Below are 18,765 nucleotides of genomic sequence, written 5' to 3'. Positions count from 1 at the left end.
TTCGTACGGACTGAGACCTCTCAGAGAATTTCTTGGCAGATTATTAAGACTACGTTGGACACTTATTAAATGTTTGACCCACCCAGCTCCTGAACCTAATACCTTTGCTGTTATAGATTGCTCTATGCCCTGGTTTTTTCTTTACACCATCCCGTTTCCCTCAGGAAGGAGGTGACAAGAGTACCGCAATGCTATGCCCATGCCGGCCATGTCCGTCTCATAAGCTCGAGATCTAAAAAGCAGGACCCTGGTCAGAATGTAGCATGCAAATTGCGTATATGCCATTATAGACTCGCAAATCTTTGTATAACAGTTCAGACGTCAGCCGAGAGCTGGATGTCTATATTTTAAGTGAAAATAGTCTCTACATGTTAATATGACGCATTATTCATACTGGGTATTTTATGTCGATAGCCTAATCCTTATTGGGTGAAACGCCATGGCAGTACACCGTCTCGGTCACCACTGCGATCTCTGTTGCAGTCTGGGCAATTTTTCGCCAATATATGATGTTGCAGGCTCATTCCTGGCCACCAGTATGTGGATTGTAATTCTTCTAGAGAATCCTTAAGTGTAAGGTGTCTAAGACCCTCACCCATATGTGCGTCTGCTATTACCAAGCCTCTCCTGTCCATGTTTGGAATCACTCTATCCCCCACTCCAGGGATTCGAGCAAAAGGAACGGAGTTTGCATCGATTATGTATGTATAATTGAGTGGATACATGAGGGGTAGCGCTGAGCAGTCGCCTTTTGATGACGTTTTTACCGCCAACATTGTTTCCCCGTCAATGTATTCTACTGAACGCTTTTTTTGTAGCTACGGGAGCCGATTTAGTTGCTTCCGCTTTGGCTGTCTCAGCCAATGAATTCCCTGCAACGTGAACGCCATCACGCAGTGAGTGTATCACGTGAGTCTTTGGTAGTTCTTTCTTTAAAAGAACTATTTGTTCCCAATGCGATTTTTGCTTTATTGTTGCACCTGTGTCATCTTTGTACCCGTTTTCAACCCATTTCTGCAAGTCGTTATTGTATGATTTTACGCAGTAATATGAATCGCTCACTATTAGTGTCGGGAATTCGCGATCCGCATTATCTAGCGCCATTTTTAACGCTATTATGTCAGTTTGTTGTTCTGAATTGTTTTCCACTGAGTGTGTTTTTGAAAACAGAGGTCTTAATTTTCCTCCGCGCCACACATCTTTTGTAATCTCGCATGTGGCGTTATAAGCTTGTTCACCCCAAACTGAGGGCTGAGCATGTCCGTCTGTATGTATTACACAGGCGTACTGTCGTACCGGCAGAATGTCGATTGGCAGAGGAGATTCTCTTTCATATTCTAGATTTTTTAATTTTGTCAACTCTGGATCAAAATAGTATTTCACTCTGTCTGTAGCAATAGAATCTTCCCATTGTATCCATCTAGGATTCAGTGCCATAGTAGGTAAATTACCTGGGGTTGTTAATGCCTCAAAAGCTGATTCTGCTGTTCTGACCGTAATCTGTCTGCCGTCAGCATGGTATCTTTCTCTTGCTACAGCTGTTTGAACCGCGTGAACAATGTTTTCCTTAATGCTGAATGTTTTTTCAGTTTCTGTGTACAAGTGTGATTTGTATGCTATTGGTACCTTTTCTCCCTCATTTGAGGTCAGGTATGTGAATCTGCATCTTCCTGGGATGTCTCGAATCACAAGGTTGCGTGTGTTATCGCGTGTTTGCAGTTTTGTTTTAACTAACATGTCTGTTTGTAAAGATCTCAAAATTTCTGTGTGTTTTTGAGTCCAATTGATTCTTTTAAAATCTGGTTTTATTAGATCATAGAGAGGTTTAACCCTCTCTGCATAGTTTATAATGTAAGTTCTTCCGAAATTTAGGAAACCTAGAATTGATTGCAAGTTTTTCAGGGTTCTAGGTGCTTGGATTACAGCACATTTCTCTAGGAAATTGTCAGCCAGGCTTTTGCCTTCACTTGATAATTCATATCCTAAAAATAGGACAGTCATATAGGCAATTCTTGACTTCTTGAAGTTGAATTTGTAACCCTCTGCTGCGAACCCAAGTATTATGGTGTTCACTCTTTTCAAGTGAGTATCCAAGTCCTCATCTGTTAGATAGATGTCATCGACATAAGATAATGCCTCATCATCATACATTTGTAGTAATTCTGTTACTCTTGCTGAGAATAATCCTGGGCTGTTCTTGAACCCTTGGGGCAAACGACATAATTTTTTCTGCCAGCCATTTATTGAGAAAGCGGTCAAATATCTGCTTTCAGGTGCTATATTTTGACAAAAGAATCCATTAGAGATGTCTAATGTTGTTTTGTATTTTTTGCGCACTATGCTATTCATTAGTGCTGCACTGTGTGAGTTTTGTACTGCAAATGTTTTGCAGCATGAGTTAAGGTGTCTGTAGTCCAAAACTAGACGATATGAATCATCTGGTTTGGAGACAGGAAACAAAGGATTGTTCATTTGTGAGGTGCATGTTTCAATCACCCCGTGGTATTCAAGTTGATCTAAGATCTCCCTGACCTGTTTTTTAGCTTCTTGCTTAATTGGGTACTGCCTCTGTGCAGTTGGTTGAGATTTTAACTGGATTTTGTGAGGAGGAGAGTCCTCATCCCATCCCACATGATTTTTATATAGTGCAGGAGCAAGGGCTACTGCCCACTTTCTTGCAAGTGTATATTTTTTATGAATTGGAATATGATTTGAGAAGGCAGGCATAATCATTTCTTCGCCATGAGGGCTCTCCCTGACAAACTCTGGTAGCCAGTCTTTTTCAGCTAGAAGGATGTCATAGCCCTTGGAGAGATTATCCCAAAATAGACCCCTTATTTTCCTGGTCTTATCTCCCTTTATACGTAAGGTTATTTCAAATATTTTATGAGGTTTGCTAACTCTGGTATCTGCAGTTTCCACCTGAATGTACTCATTCGTGTCCACTGTCTCCAGATGATTCATCAGGATCTTGCGAGCTATGCTCACTTCTGCTGCGCTGTCTAGCATTGTCTGAGCCCACTCTCCGTTTTTCAGCTGAGTCCTCAGGATCCTCGGCATGTTTTATTATTTTAATGCTGGCTACCTTCTTCTTTGGAAATTGTAACTTTTTACTTTGATGAGCAGGTTCTTTGTCTTTGGACTTGACGAACTCTTCCCTGTGTTCTGACCGTCCTCTTCTTTCCGATTTCTGCGAGGAAGTCTGAAAAGATCGAGAGGGACGTGTATCAATATCTTGATATCTATCAGGTTTTTTTAGATTATCCCTATTTCTAAGGTTGTATTTTTTCACAGAGGGCTCCCTCTGGGGAGACTTGTGTCCTTGGTCCGGAGATCTTTCTCTCCGCCGAGGAGACCTTCCTCTGGACTGGAATCTTTTTTCTTTGGGAGTGGATTGTTTATTTCCATCCCAGTTCTTTTTTGAAGTGTTTAGATTATTTTTAATAAATACCTTTTCAGGATTTTCTATTAGTTGGGGTTTCACCGGTTTCCCACCCAAACTATCTCTTCCTAGTTCTTCATAGGATTTTTCTATGATTCTGGCAAGTTCAAATGGTTGGTCTGCTATATCTGTTTCCTTCAATCTTTGGCGGATCGCCACATTTGCTGCTTCCCCTTTTATGTTTGCTAGTAGTATTGCCGAGACCTGCTTGAAGTCTTTCAGTAATTTCATACCCAGAGTTAAAGCAGGTTCTGGACCGTATTCATTTTGAATCTGTTTAAGCACTTCTGGTATTACCGCCATGGACGGAACACCATGTGTTTTTGTGTAAATGGAAGCAAAGACTGTACCCCAAGTGTCACAGTCCTCCACATGTGGTGCGATCCCCATTGGGAGACAGATAGTCAGAATTCTGTGTTTCTCCACAGGTGTGGTATCTGGAAATACCGCCTCTATTTGAGTGATTTTTTGTGCTAACCAGAATGGAATTTGTTCCCGTTTATTGGGTACTTTACCTAGACAGGACTGTATGTTCTGTGGTGTGATTTTATTTGTGTTCCCCTGATGAGGGGTCAGCTGTGGAATTTTAATAGCTGGTTGGACTGTTGAAGTCCGCATTACATATTGGACTAGTTGTCTGTGTATTTTAATCAGTTGTTTTAACTGTGTTAAAAGTTCTGTTACTGACATTTTTTCAATGTCTGGATGTGGTGTGTATCCGGCTAGAACCGGCCACGTCGCTCCTGGTCTACCTAGTGGACCGAGCCTGGTGATGTGATCATTATGTTTTAGGGCGCCTTTAAACCAGAGCAGGTGCTCTTGGTATTTGAGTGGTATTTCCACCTCCTCGAAAGGGGTGTACTCATCCGGAGGTTCCTCTGTCTTGTAATAATGGAACTCCTTTGTTACAACGTTTGCTGCTGGAAAATTTATCCATGAATAGAATACCTCTGTCTGCCGATATTCGTGTGCCTCAATCACGAATATGACTGTACCACCTCTTGGTGTCAGTCCATTTTCTATAAGTTTTAAGGTTATAGTTTTTCTTATGCTGACCGGGATGAGTATTGCACCCGGGTCTTGCTGTAGGAGACTTGTGTCTTCCTCTAGGAGTTGAGCTGCTATTCTAGCGGCCTCCCTTTCTTCTTCATTGTCTGACATTTTACTGACAAGAAGGTTTTTTGTTGCAGATCAGGTTTTGAAGGAAACAAAGATTAGATGCACAATATTTTGGAACACTGTATCCTTCAACGTTGAATAAACCAAAAACCATTCATAGGAGTCTCCCCCTACTAAGTTTGGCGGATTTAACCTTTCACCCACTCCAGATGTCTTTGGAGTTTTATGGGAATAAGGGTCTGTGTGAAAAAGCACGACTGAGTTACTCTAATGTCTTGCGTTAGATTTATCGCCTATCCAAACCGTTGGGCGCCATGTAGTGTAGTTCCTATTTTCCGAATAGGCTCTGCGCATTGGAATAATATCTTCAATAGTATAGACGTAGGACTGTGGTTAACTAGGTCTTCTACTGACGATATTAGACTTAAAGTTATGTGTGCCAGCTAGCTCAGAGTTCACTAGAAACTTTCTCGAATAGGCAAGGAGGAGTTTAACCTCCCTGGATAGACAAGAAGGGATTTAGTTTCTGACAACCATAGAACATGACAACTTTGCTCTCCCCTAATCAAGAGTATATCTCCAGAGTCGTGTGAAAACAAAAGACAACTTATTTTACTCAGTCAGTACGTGCATTCTTAGTTTCACCAGTTTGTAGAGAAATAAGAGATGGGCGTGGTTCAATAAAAGATGTTATTTATTGATCAGTCTCTTTTCTCATACAAGAGAAATGAATCGCTATTATTGCAATACTTATAGTTAAGTAAAGTGCATACAGTAAAAACAGAATTATAAAATAATACTGTAAAAGCATTTATAGGGTTTCTTAGCCACATGATACTTAAAATGGATAAAAGATATACATACATATATACATTGACTAATCGTACTCAACTGGTGCTTCTAACTACGCCTACCCCGGTGTACCTGACCTAAGCCTAATACTTGGGAGGGAGTAAGTAAGTAGCAGTTTAAGTTAAGTTTGCTTTGCCAAGAATCTGACTCAAGAATTGTCTGTAAGGGGTTAGTCAGTCCAGTACCTGGGATTTAGAAGGCTGGAGGGTTGGTATCTCTGTCTCAGGACTCGATATCCCAGTTACCCGCGAGGGCGGCTGAAAACGCCGGAGGCTGGTTTTCTCGGCAGGAGAAAAGGCAGCGTCTCTCTCAGCGCGTCAAAAGGGAGGGGCAGCGTCCGTGGGCTTTTCTGCATCAGCTGGGCTCTCCGGCAAGTAGCGCTGCTCCAAGCTCGTCACCACCGTGTCTTAGCTTAGGGCAACGTCGGTATATTTATACCTGAAAGGTGCCGTGTTTGACATAAGGATTGACATAAGACGTCAGCAAGAATGTCATAAGGACTGGTCGTTCTTACATTCTTTGCAGGAGTTCTCGAGCGAAATCAAAACAATGGTCGCAGGGATTTCCCAGGTCTGTTGGAGGTTTGATTTGTTTTGAGAACTCGGTGTGCTTCTCTAGGGGGCTGAAGGGATAGTGCTTGCTTAATGTGACAGCATGCGCTATGACCTAATCTGAAGACGGGTTTCTGTGCCGTTGTATGGACATTAGTGAATTAATAACCGGACATGGGTCAGAAATAGGAGTATCAATATAGGTACCTAGATAAACACACTACAGATTCACGTGGTTGAGCTGCCCGTACAACATGATTAGCAACACTTTTCTCTTTTTTATAAGCGAACAACGGCGGTTCCTGAAGATCACTGTGTAGATTTTTGACCAAGTGCCAATTCTGCGTTACCATTTTACGCAGTTGATGTGAATTGGGCCCGAATGTGGATACACAAACTAGTCTCTGCAACTCCGTTCTTTCCTTCTTTTGCAACAAGGATTCACGAGGGACCCACCATGCTCTCCTTAATGAATGTTTTAGAAGTTTTTTAGGATAGCCTCTTTCGAATAGCCTCTCCATGAGTGCATGTGCATGTTTAAAATATTCATCTCTGTTGGAGCAATTACGCCGAATTCGTAAGAATTGCCCAAATGGCAAATTTTGCTTGAGGCTTCTGGGGTGATGGCTTGTGTAGTGGAGTGCCTTATTCCTATCGGTGGATTTCCAGAATAATGTTGTTTCTAATGTCCCCTCCTTCGCAAAGACTTCCACATCAAGGAACGTGATACTTTTATTAGATGCCGTGTGACTGAATTTGATGTCCTCCGTTCTTTGATTGAGCCATGTCACGAAATCATTTAATGTCTCCTGAGTTCCTGACCAAATGAGAAAGACATCATCAATATATCTGATGTATTTAGTGATGTGTTGGATAAACGGGTTGTTGTTATACACAAATTTAGTCTCATACAGCCCCATAAAAAGGACCGCTAATTCTGGTGCAAAGGGGCAGCCCATCGCCACCCCTCTTATTTGAAAAAAGAAATCAGTGTCGAACTGAAAATAGTTCTTCTGTAACGCAAATTTTGCCAATCTTATTAAAAAACTTGTGGGTACCCTTGTTGGTTGTTCCCTTTGCTCAAGGTAGAAGGATAGCGTCTCCAAAGCTTGGTCCTGCGGGATCTGGGTGTACAATGAAACAACGTCCATTGTAACCATTAACTGGTTGGTTACGTCATTTAAGGGGGCAGCATTTACAACCAAGCCCTACTTCAAGCAGCCCCCCAACACATTACTGGAAGAGGAACATATTCAAACATCAACAGCATAAAAAGGTTACTACAATCACTTATAGAAACATTAATTACAAATACTTTAGCCAGTCCTTAGGGGTGGCAATTAAAGCCTGTGTTAGAGTTTACATGTTCAGGGCACTGTGGTGCGTGGAAATAAATCCTCTGAAGAACAAGCAGCATCTGAGACAAACACAGATATTACAATATGCTACAATAATATATTCTCAAAGTGCAGCTGTTACAACAATTTACCAGGGAAAAGTACGATCTCAACTCTTTAATCACATTTCAAGCACACCGAAATATGACGAACAGGGACCGAAGAAATTAAGAACGTTATCGATGTATACCACCAAAGCACTTACTGGCACATGCATGAAGCAAAATTCCCCTCGCAAAAATTGTAATTCGGTAAAATAGCCAGTAAGCGACTGCAAAACAACACTTTCCAATTAATCAACCCAAATAGCGAAAAATCAAGAGAATTGCAAAAAAAGCCCCCACAAAATTAGCGATTAGCAAAATAATGAATAAATAATAGCTAAAACTAAAATTGGTCCTGTCAATAGTGAATAGCTAATAATGAATCACAAACCAATGCATCAAAACTCGCTAATAGCGATTTTTATCAAAATCGCTATTTAGCAAGAGCAGAATAAGGGGAATCCCAACCAGGAGGAAAAGTTGAGAAAATAAATACCAATTTTTTTAAAAAAAATTTAACAGGTGCAACCTATGTGAAACCTTTTCAAAATGCATCAAGGGTACCCGTAAGTCATTCACAATGGCAACCCTCTACGTGCTTGCAAGGAGGATGAGGATAAATGCAGAAGCCCAGCACAGGAGGAGGAGGATACAGGAGAGGGTATTCTGAGTGCGCATAACATTGCTGGCCCAAAATGATGAAGAAATCTACGATAAGTATCGCCTGAATCGTGCAATGATAATGTGCCTAATTGCAGATTTGGAAACCCTACTGCAGCACCAGACCCGTAGGACCAATACCATACCTGCACACGTCCAGGTCTTATGTAGCCTGCACCTACTGGCGTCAGGCAGCTTCCAGGGGGTCATAGCGGTAGCTGGAGGTGTATCACAAAGCGCACTCTTACGCTTCTTCTGGAAATTCCTTGACGCCATGATGACAATGATCCATACCAACATCACCTTCCCCACAACCACACTGGAGTTGAATCAGACCAAACTGGAGCACTACCAGGTGGCTCAATGCCCACATGTCATTGGATGAATTGACTGCACGCTTGTCCCCATCTGTCCCCCCTCAGGCAACGAGTACATCTTCCGTAACAGGAAGTCTTACCACTCCATTAATGTCCAGGTAGTGTGCAATGCCAAGCATATAATAACGGACATCGTAGCACAATTTCCCGGGAGCACACATGACTCGTATATATTCCGCCACAGTGGCATCCACAGACGTCTGCTCGCTGGTAAATTTGGAGAGGGACACCTACTTGGTACATACATATACCTATTTGTTACATCATTATACCAAATGTGATTGCATCACTGTGGTTAACCCTTTGCTTCCCACCCTGTAGGTGACAGCGCATATGCCTTAAGCGAATACATCCTGACCGCTTACCTAAACCCAGCAACACCACAGGAACAGCGCTACAATGCAGCACTCATCAGCACAAGGAATGTGGTCGAAATGGCATTCGGAATACTAAAAAGTCACTTCAGAATCCTTCTTAAGACTGGTGGTGCTTTACAATACAACCCCGAAACCTGCTGCAGGATTGTGGCAGTAAGTGCCATGCTGCACAACAACATTGCCACAAGAAGAGGCATACCAATCGAAATGGATGAGAATGACAAGGATGGTGACGACCAACCAGGGGCACAACACTGCCAAGCACATGTGGCAAACACAGCGGAAGGTCAGAGGAGACAAGAACACATCACACAACATAATTTCTGAGGTAGGTAAGAATGAGCCATCACAATATATCGTGGATCGAGAATGTTTTATTGACATGAGCACATGCCAAACAAAAGATTTATGTATTGAAAATTGTGACGGTGATTGTATAGGTTGATTAAGTCAAAATAAACTAGTTAACATCACTGGAGGGCAATCACTATGTTGATTTGGACCATGGTTACGTCACCATGGCCTAAGAGGTGGATTCACATGGCTAGCGCCTCATGCCACGTACTCCCAGCCTCCTGTCGCATGACTCTCCAACATCAGCCTGATGTGTGCTTGTGATTGTTGAGCTGCACAAACTGCTCCTCCTGTTAGTGCTCACTGGCACAGACACACTACTCAGGCTTAATGCATCCTCACTGCCCTCCTCCCCTTCCAAGTTACTGGCAATCACAGTCCCGGACTGGAGGTGTTCCACGGCAGTGGTCACTTGGCCTAAGGCCCTTGCAACGTGCCCACAGAAATGGCCCAGATCAATATGTAAAGACACGGAGCGCCGTGCCAATACTGCAGTGGTGGTGCTCAGCTTGGTTATGGCCCTCGTATTAACTGACGTATGCAGCAAACTCTGCCGATGCCTCCGATGCTTGTAGCGTTGTCCTGCAAGGACAGCACAGGTGAGCTCCTGTAGGCTATGGTTTGTCTGTCGGTTTCCCTCCACAACAACTGTAGTGAGCTCATGCACACAGTCCGACATAGTGCTCATGTTTTTGGCCAGCTTGGAGATCTGCATGTTGATGGTGCCCATTTGTCTCCCCTGCAGGCGCTGCACACGAAGCATCTGGGACTCAACGCCGCCATATACATTAGGAGCCTGTCCTATATCGGACAAAATGCGACTCCTGGGCCTGCGCCGTTGTCCTAGACGGAGCTGTGCTGGTGTTAGAGCTGGTAAAGGGACACGTGGTTGGCTGGAGACTGTTGTGGGTGCTGGAGTTGGCTCTGATTCCATTACTGGCAGTGCGGGTACATGTGCCCTGCGTTCTGGTGCTGGGGTGATGTGCATTCAGGCTGCACAGGGGTCTCTACATCTGTCTCTGCAGGTGTCTCAGAGATGATGAGCCGGTCACTGTCCTCGGAGTCCACCTGAACCGCCTATGTGTGTGAAACAGTGCAGTGTTAGTACTGTTTGTTCCTAAATATGTTTATCACATGGCCTACTTCGTACATAATAAATCACTGATTTAAACAAACTGTCTGACATGAAGTGTTGTTATGTTTATTTAAACATTGAAGATTATCCATGGCCACTTGGCTCACATGACTACAACTCCCATGATGCTTCATGTGTATAAGGAAAAATGTGGAATGGACTTCTCCATGCCTGGGAGTATGTGCATGGATATACAGTACACATAGTATTAGCACTTGTGTGCATCTTACCTTGTTGAGTACTAGCTGTGCCGGAAGTGTCCAATTGGGTGACTCCCGCGACTGCCTCAGGTTCAATCGTCCCCTCCACAAGGTCATCCAGGGCTGTGTTGGTAGATGGTCACCCTCCTGTGCCAGCTGCTTCCTTCACCCTTTCGGCTATGCGCCCCTTGGCAAGCTTCCTGAGGTTGTACCACCTTTTCTTCAGATCTTCTATGCTGCTGTGGGTAACTCCCACAGCATTCACTCTCCCTTGATGCCCACCATATTTTGCGCTTCTCCGCCTCTGGCATCTTCAGGGACAACTGGACAAACAGTTTGTTGTGGCTGTTGCTCACCCCCTCTATCAGGTGTTCAAGTTCCCTGTCCGAGATCTTCATCTTTCCCTTCCTCTGTGTGGCACTGTTCCCTGCAGTATTTTTGTCCATCCTGGCTGTGTGAACTGAAGCTGGATTTTGAAGGTGATTCGTCTCTGCTCAGCTTCAGTGCTCTGCCTCTTCCTCTGAGCTCCTCAGGGCAATGAATAAAGCATGGACTGAATGACTCCCTGGTTGTGATGTCATCAGCCTGCTTCTAATGCAACGTGCACTTTGCGAAATCGCTAATACCAAAATCGCAAATAGCGATGTCGCATACACCGAAAACGCTATTTGCTAGTTTGTGGGTTAGTGACTCGCAATCATGTATTCTGTATTTTTTTTGCGATTTTTAAGGGATCGCAAAAAAATACAGAATCTGTACATGCATCTCATTTTGCGATTTTTTTATAGTGATTCCTTATATTTCGCTAATAAGGAATTGCTTTAGCGATTTTTGATGCATGTACACCTTAGGGACTATGGATTCCCTATGGATTCCCCATGAAATGCTAAATGATCAACAAAGTTAAGGAGTCACGCATGCAGTGCTTGATTTGTAAAATCATAAGTACCAGGGCTCTCGATAGCATGCTACTGCAGCTTCCACCACACATTGCACAGCCATGCTGCCAATGATAGTAACAAGAAGAACCATTAACCCTCACACTCCTACAAGTATGACAATTCAGGCTATTCCAGGCCCCCAAAGCTATAAGAATGGCTTGGGCCGCAGGTAACAGTTATTTTTAATTAAAATAGCATTAATAATTAACTGTTGTTGTGATCATCTCTAAATTACCTAGACAGTGCAACCTTGTGGCAGGCTGTCCCAAGCACCAGTGCTGACAATTAAGTGACGGGTGCCGAGCAACCGGGAACCACTGGCTCAAATTAAGCCCTGCATGCATGATGTTTGAATTTTTAAAAAGGCAGAACAAGTAGGTGGGCTGAGACTGGGGATTCAACCGAGTCATTATTTCTCTCCCCGAAGACTGGTAAAAAAAAGACAACCTAGATTGTGCATGCTGGAGGCACAAATCACGAACGATATGATGATCCTGGCCAAAATACTAGACAACAGGTTAGTCATATTTACCCAAGTCTCATACATTCAAATAAGGAAGGCTTCGTGCCAGGGAGAATTTCAAATTAGCATATGCAATTGATAAATTATCTGTTGTATATTTGTACTTCATTCAATATGGCTACTTTGTGTCAGTAATCCTTTCTTAGTGTTTCTATCATCCCAACCTCCCATAGTACCTAAGAGTGTTCTATCTGGTATGTGAAGATTCCAGCCTTGGCAGTTGATGGTCTGGTCAGCTGTGAGGTTTACTGCTGTGCTGTTTATCTGAATAAATCTATCTTAATAACTTTAAGACGTGTCCTGCTGCCTACCTAATCTACTTATAACATTATCTCTTAAGACAGGCCAGAAGTGATCGGAAAGAAAGTAAAGACCTATCCGGAAATGCTGAGAAGGCATCTAATTGTGTGCACTAAGGCTACCTTTTCAGAATATTACAAAGGAGCAGTATGGGAACTAACTCGGTAGAACAATATCTGGTGGCTTTACAACATATCTAAAGCACAATTCCCGCGCAATTATTTTCTCTCAACCTCATGCCATAGTAAATGTGAAATCCACAAGAGAAGCCCACTTTCCCCTCTTCTGTTTATGTGGGCGATTGGGCCATTGGCAGCCAATATGCACCAGGCCCAGACTTGTAAAGGACTGCACATCGCTAGTGTTAAAAACTGTTTGTGTGCAGACGATGTTCTTATGACATTTTCAGAACCAGTTACCCCAGTACTGCATGTATCGTGGATATTTGATGACATTTCGAGCTTCTCAATTATCGTAGTACGTTGACAAGCCGTGAAGCCTTTGCTATGGCTAACCAGAGCAGTTCTGAGTGATCATCCATTTTTATGAATCCCTCGAAATATTAAATGCTCTAATGTCTTCATCAAACTAGGCCTGAGGAACTTGGCACATGAGAATATACAACCATTTTTTCGAAGAGTGTCAAAGAACTCCTCCCATTGGTCTGATCTAGAGTGTTCACTATGGTGCAGAGTACAAGTCATTACATTGAAATGTAATTATGGTAATGCAGTGATAACGATTAGAATTCCTATCACTACTATATTTGAGATTGGCTCCCTGATCAAATGGTCCATCTATAGCCAAACATGACAGAATCATATCTCCAAATTGCATGCTACCAGGACAGTAGGGTGGCCTGAGATTATCACATATAAAGTCTTATCATCTTGTGCATCATTTGAAGCATCTAGTACATTTATTCCCCACTGGCCAATTGCAACCGTTATGTTTTTACGTTGAGGGGCATCCATCTGTTAAAGGAGAACATAGACAGAGCTTGCAGCAAAAGCCTCTCAATTAGAGAATCATTTTACCCAATTATGCACCTACTCTGCCGGCCCGGAATGAGGTTCATAAACTTTGTTAGGTAGACTGCTACAAGCATAATGAGATTTTGCTTAGGGGAATTTCATGAGTCATGATAGGACCCAATTATCTAGAATGAAGATACCTGTCAGAGGAAGGTGAACTAATTTCTGATGATGTTGTAGACAGAGGACAGCAAAACTATTCCCATAAACTGCCTTCTGACTTTGGACTAAGTCCCTACACACATTTTTGAAGCTACAAGCAATATGACTGAGATAGCCTTCATATCCCATGGTCCTGCCAAAACCATTATCAGTGTTGGTCCAGAATCTGGTCATTCACAAGATTGTCATATTGTTTTCAATTCCAGGTCTTGGCCTCACTTATTCTGTTAAAAGACATGTTGTGAATGCAGAATATGAGAGTTCACAGGAGACGTTGGCTTGTAACAGCCTTGACAGTAGCAGAAATATGTATATTATGACTATGGGACTCTTTATTGGCACTAACATACTCGATCTAGTACTCAGAGATGTGAAATATGGCAGGTTACACATGTGTAATTGAGAGCTTCCTAATCAATCGGATATATTTGAAACGTTTTGAAGAAACTTCATTAAGACCACTTACTCCTAACCTGCACTACTGACACACAATTGGCTATTAATGGGTAGGATTGCCTTCTTAAGCAATTCTCTCCTTGCTATGACATAACGCAGCTGACCAACACTACGTTATCTCTGTATGCCGAGAGTTGAATGGATACACCATTACACAGAATAACAAACAGAGCACTGACACCCAGAAGATATAAAATAGATGGTGACTCATTCCATTACCCTTACAAATGTCTCACTACTAGATAAGTAGTATTGGAATACATCTTGCCCCCCCCCATACAGCTCTAATTTTTGACTGCTAATTGTCCTATTTCCTGCCCAATTATCTCACAGGGATGATCACATATATATGACCCACTATAAACCTTAGCAAGTACATAAGTTAATGGTCTTTCCCAACCCCTACACACATGTCTACTTCCCCATCATCCACACATGATACTACTACCTATTTCATAGTGTGATGTTCACAACCCCGGCCCCCTGCCAGCTCCTTTAGGCTATTTATCACACTCAGGCTAAACATGCTTAAGGCTTTCCCCGCATACTTATACCTGGGTCTACCCCATGATCAAGCTTACAATCCACCCCTCCCATTTATGAAGATAAGTCTCCCCATGTTCAGCTATGATACCAATCTCCAATAACTAATGTCTTACATTGATTGATTCCTAGTTGCATTCACTTGAGTTAATGCAGTAATGTTTTTAATAATATGATAAATATTAAGAATTGCTTATAAAAAGAATATTGCTTCCATGCTTGGGCATCTAGAATAACAAGACTTAACTTCACCCCCCTTCCCCAAGCCCACCACTCCTCTCAGTGCCATCTAGTGCCTAGTATGCCATACAGTGGCCAGACCGGAACAAGATTCGTCACAAGACAATGCTGTCGATCCTAACACTGTATAAATATTTGCTTCACAATGTATGTTGTAAAGCGCTCTGATACCTCCGGGTCTAGCTAGCGCTATATAAAACTCCTAAATAAATAATAAATAATTAAGACTGTTCACAATCTTCATAGTCTGGACACACGTACATATATTAATGTTAAGTGCTCTAGATACAATGTGTTTGTCTTATTCACTTGAGTTAATTGTCCTAGTAAAAAAATGCCTCTTTTTGCATGATCACCCACGGTTTGTTTGGTCTGGTGCTGCTGTTTTTTTTTTACTCTACGCACTGGGATTCTGCTAACCATGTCCCAGTGCATTTATTTACTCGGATGCCTAAACATTTAAAAATTGGCTATACTCCTAATTGGCACATATATATATTTTTTGTATTCTTTATTTTGAAGCAATGTCTGGTCTGGTCTCCTGACAAGATATCAATAGCAGAGTAAAGATGTCACAAACCCACCCCTCCGTAAGCCCACCCACCCACAGAAGATTCACAATCTTACACATGAATATACATATATGCACTTTCAGTCTGAAACTGGGAACTGAATATTTGCTGCACACAAGATGCCCTATCCCCATACCTGTCAGAATACTAATATTAGTATTTGGTTGGGGCCCTCTGAGTATCAGCATCTTCAAAGCTGGAGAACCCCTGCATAACACCACCCCAAATCATAATATTATTCCCCAAATTGTCATCCATCCTGACCTGAAAATGCAGATCTCCATTGCCTTTCCATGGGTCCTTCACCGACAGCTACATGCCCGGGGATCGTCTGCCCAACAAGCCTATTGCTATTCAACGTTTTGCCAGTACAAGGGCTAACTGGAGGAAATTATATAAACATTTTTTCTGTTTACGGTGTTTGGCGAGTCCCTGCTCAACCACTCAGTAGCGAAAACAGAAAACAAGGGAAACCCTACTCACAAGGAACCAGGGTGAAGTGTTTATCCAAAAAAACAACGGTTCCTGTGGAATATCACTCAATAATTCTACGATAAAGAGGGTACTTAATACCTATCCAACTATTAGAGAGAGGGTGGCAAAGAGAAAAGACACAACTGAATCAGTCTCGAACCATTCTTTTATATATTTCAATTGAAAAAATCAATAATGCTTTAGACTACAACATATACTACAATATATATAAACAGTGCAATGTGTCCCCAGTGGTTTGTGAAGTAACCAAAACAACGTGTGTACATTTAAGTGAGCTATACAGGTTACAATAGTGACTATTTACAGAAAGGAGACATGACTCCAAAAAATATTTAAATCAGTCATAGAACAGTTGCTACACAATCATAAGCACTGTATGAGTCTCATTCGCCTCCAGTACGTCGACGGCGTTTCGACCCTTAGAGTGAGGGTCTCTCTCTAATAGTTGGATAGGTATTAAGTACCCTCTTTATCGTAGAATTATTGAGTGATATTCCACAGGAACCGTTGTTTTTTTGGACAACCACTCAGTAGCAGCAAGCCAGTAGCTGATACATTTTGGGCAGGTCTAAGCCATATGCAGGAAAGATGCTGCATCCCTGAAACATCTGGGGCATTCGGCAGACCTGGCTGTGTACATTTAGCTCAGTATGATTGTATTAATTCAGGTAGGTGTCATGTAAAACATTGAAGTGGATCAATTTAAAAAGAGCATTCCCCAAGACTGGTCCAACTTGCTCATAGCCATTGCCCATTCTTTATTTGTTTACAGGCCATCTATATCAATTATCCAAACCTGTCTGGCTCTCAAAGTGGGCCCAACTCTATCCGCCTTCATTGCTTTATACATTAGGGGTATCAGGGGTGTTCCTGAGCTAAAGTGAAGAACTAGATCTAGGGTGTGTAATGACAGAGGAGCATTGGGGAAATATGTTCAAATCTCTCATGCTATGTCAACAGCTTGGAATACTGGAGAAACTGGCCACAGCCTACTCCAGAAAAGACTCCTGATCCTCTTAGAACATTATAAAGGTCTCCCCAGGTTACAGGTCGCCTAAGTGCTCATAGACCCCATCCCATCAATGTGTCAGGGACATATTTGTAGCAATGTCTTGAAATGATCTCAGATTCCATTTTGGAATGTTCCTTGCAAAGGGCAGTCTTTTAAGGATCTTAGTAACTATTCGCTCCCTTACCCTAGCCATGTGCTGGACTATAATACGGGACCCTGTCGCAGGGCCCAGCATCTCTCATAAGTGTGAAAGATTGGTTTTATTTCTATCGCTACCCCTTTAACAGTCCTCTCTGCCCTCTACCCAATGTGTTAAACCAAGATGGGGGTCAGGCCCAACGGACAGGAACCAGGTAGGGCCATTTATAAGTATACAAACAAAAACAAGACCTGGAATCCTATTTCTTTGAAAATAGCAGCCACACTACATGCTTTTTGTGGTGGGGTTATTTATTTACCCTATTTTTTCAGTACTTTTGTTTCATATTTTGATAAGGAAGCTCTCATCCTTGTAGAACAACAAATATATAATACACAATTTATACAACATTTATCACTAATGACATTGACATTATTTGACAACATACAACATTTATATCTTTTGACATCATCAATTGAAAACAATATGTCATGGACTCAAACACAACTGTGACACCCCACAAATATATATCACATATATATATGTACAAGCATACGCCTAAAACTACTTTGGCATATATGTATGTACAAGAAAAAGCCACAATCCTTTTCTTTGGCGTTTCTACTATCCTGATTTAATCAATTCACTTATCCTGATTTGCAATCCAACTATTTAACATCATAGATTGATAATGCCGACGCGTTTCTAGCCTCGCTGTTTCCTTTTCGGGCTTTCATCAGAGCTCCTTAGTGAAAACATATTGGACATATCTGCAAAAACAAAAAAAATACAACATCACTCTTTCAGTCAACCTTCTTAATAACTATGGCACCTACCCAATGTGTGACATGTTGAATATGGGCTGCATAATAATACAGCTCTAGGTTGGGAAGACCGAGACCTCCCTTTTCCTGATCCAGTTTCAAGGTGACACATGCTGCATTTCTGATCCCACATCAATGATTACAGCAGACTATTTAATTTTCTTAAAGGTGCTTAAAATTAGTAAGTTTGATTGAGCAGAGAGAATGTTGAAGAATATATAAGCAGTGCAGAAGGAGAATCATCTCCGCGACAGCTACCCAACTGCTGACAGTGAGAAAGCAAGTTTTAGAAGCTTATAGATTTATCCAGCCTGCTAAGAAATCTACTCATGATGTGCTTGCATTGTTATCCCTCAGTCAGTGCAACCATCACCCCTAAGTATCAGACCGTGTCTACTTCCTACTGCATTCCAAAATCCAGCAGCTGATTCTGCGTGAGAGATGCCAACGACCCCAGTGGTCATAGCTTACTCCTACATGTGTTTGAGTTTAAGCAAGAAATCTACCCAAATTGTTTTTAACCAGCCGAGTCCTGGGGTAAACTGACTTAGAAGAGAGCATCATCCCCATATAGTGACACTGTGTGCCTGACTTCTCACCAGCAATACTCCAATCCATGATCTTGTGCTAAAGTACAATAGTAACTACTCCAGGGCCAAGGCAAAAGTGATGGTTAAATTGGACAACCTTGTCTGATTCCCCTTCTTTTTTTTTTAAGTTTAAAGACATTTTTTTATTGGGTACAAGAATGCAGCAAGAACAAGAAATAACAAATTTGATATGAAACACCATAAGCAAGCAATATAAGATATAAGAAAAGGAAAAACGAGAAAGAGAAAAAGAGGGAGAGGGAAAGAAAGAAAGGAGGGGAAAGGAAGAAAGGAGAAAAGGCAAAAACTCAGCAAAGGAAATGCAATTTCAGTATACATATCACATCAGTATAAAATAAGCGTGCCATACTTTAGAAAAAAGATGGAGAACCAGAAGAAAAAATGCACAAGTTGAAAATGTAATAA

This window comes from Lissotriton helveticus, chromosome 1_1, assembly GCF_964261635.1.
Source record: "Lissotriton helveticus chromosome 1_1, aLisHel1.1, whole genome shotgun sequence".
Classification (NCBI taxonomy): Eukaryota; Metazoa; Chordata; class Amphibia; order Caudata; family Salamandridae; genus Lissotriton; species Lissotriton helveticus.
Note: the sequence above shows the minus strand (reverse complement) of the source record.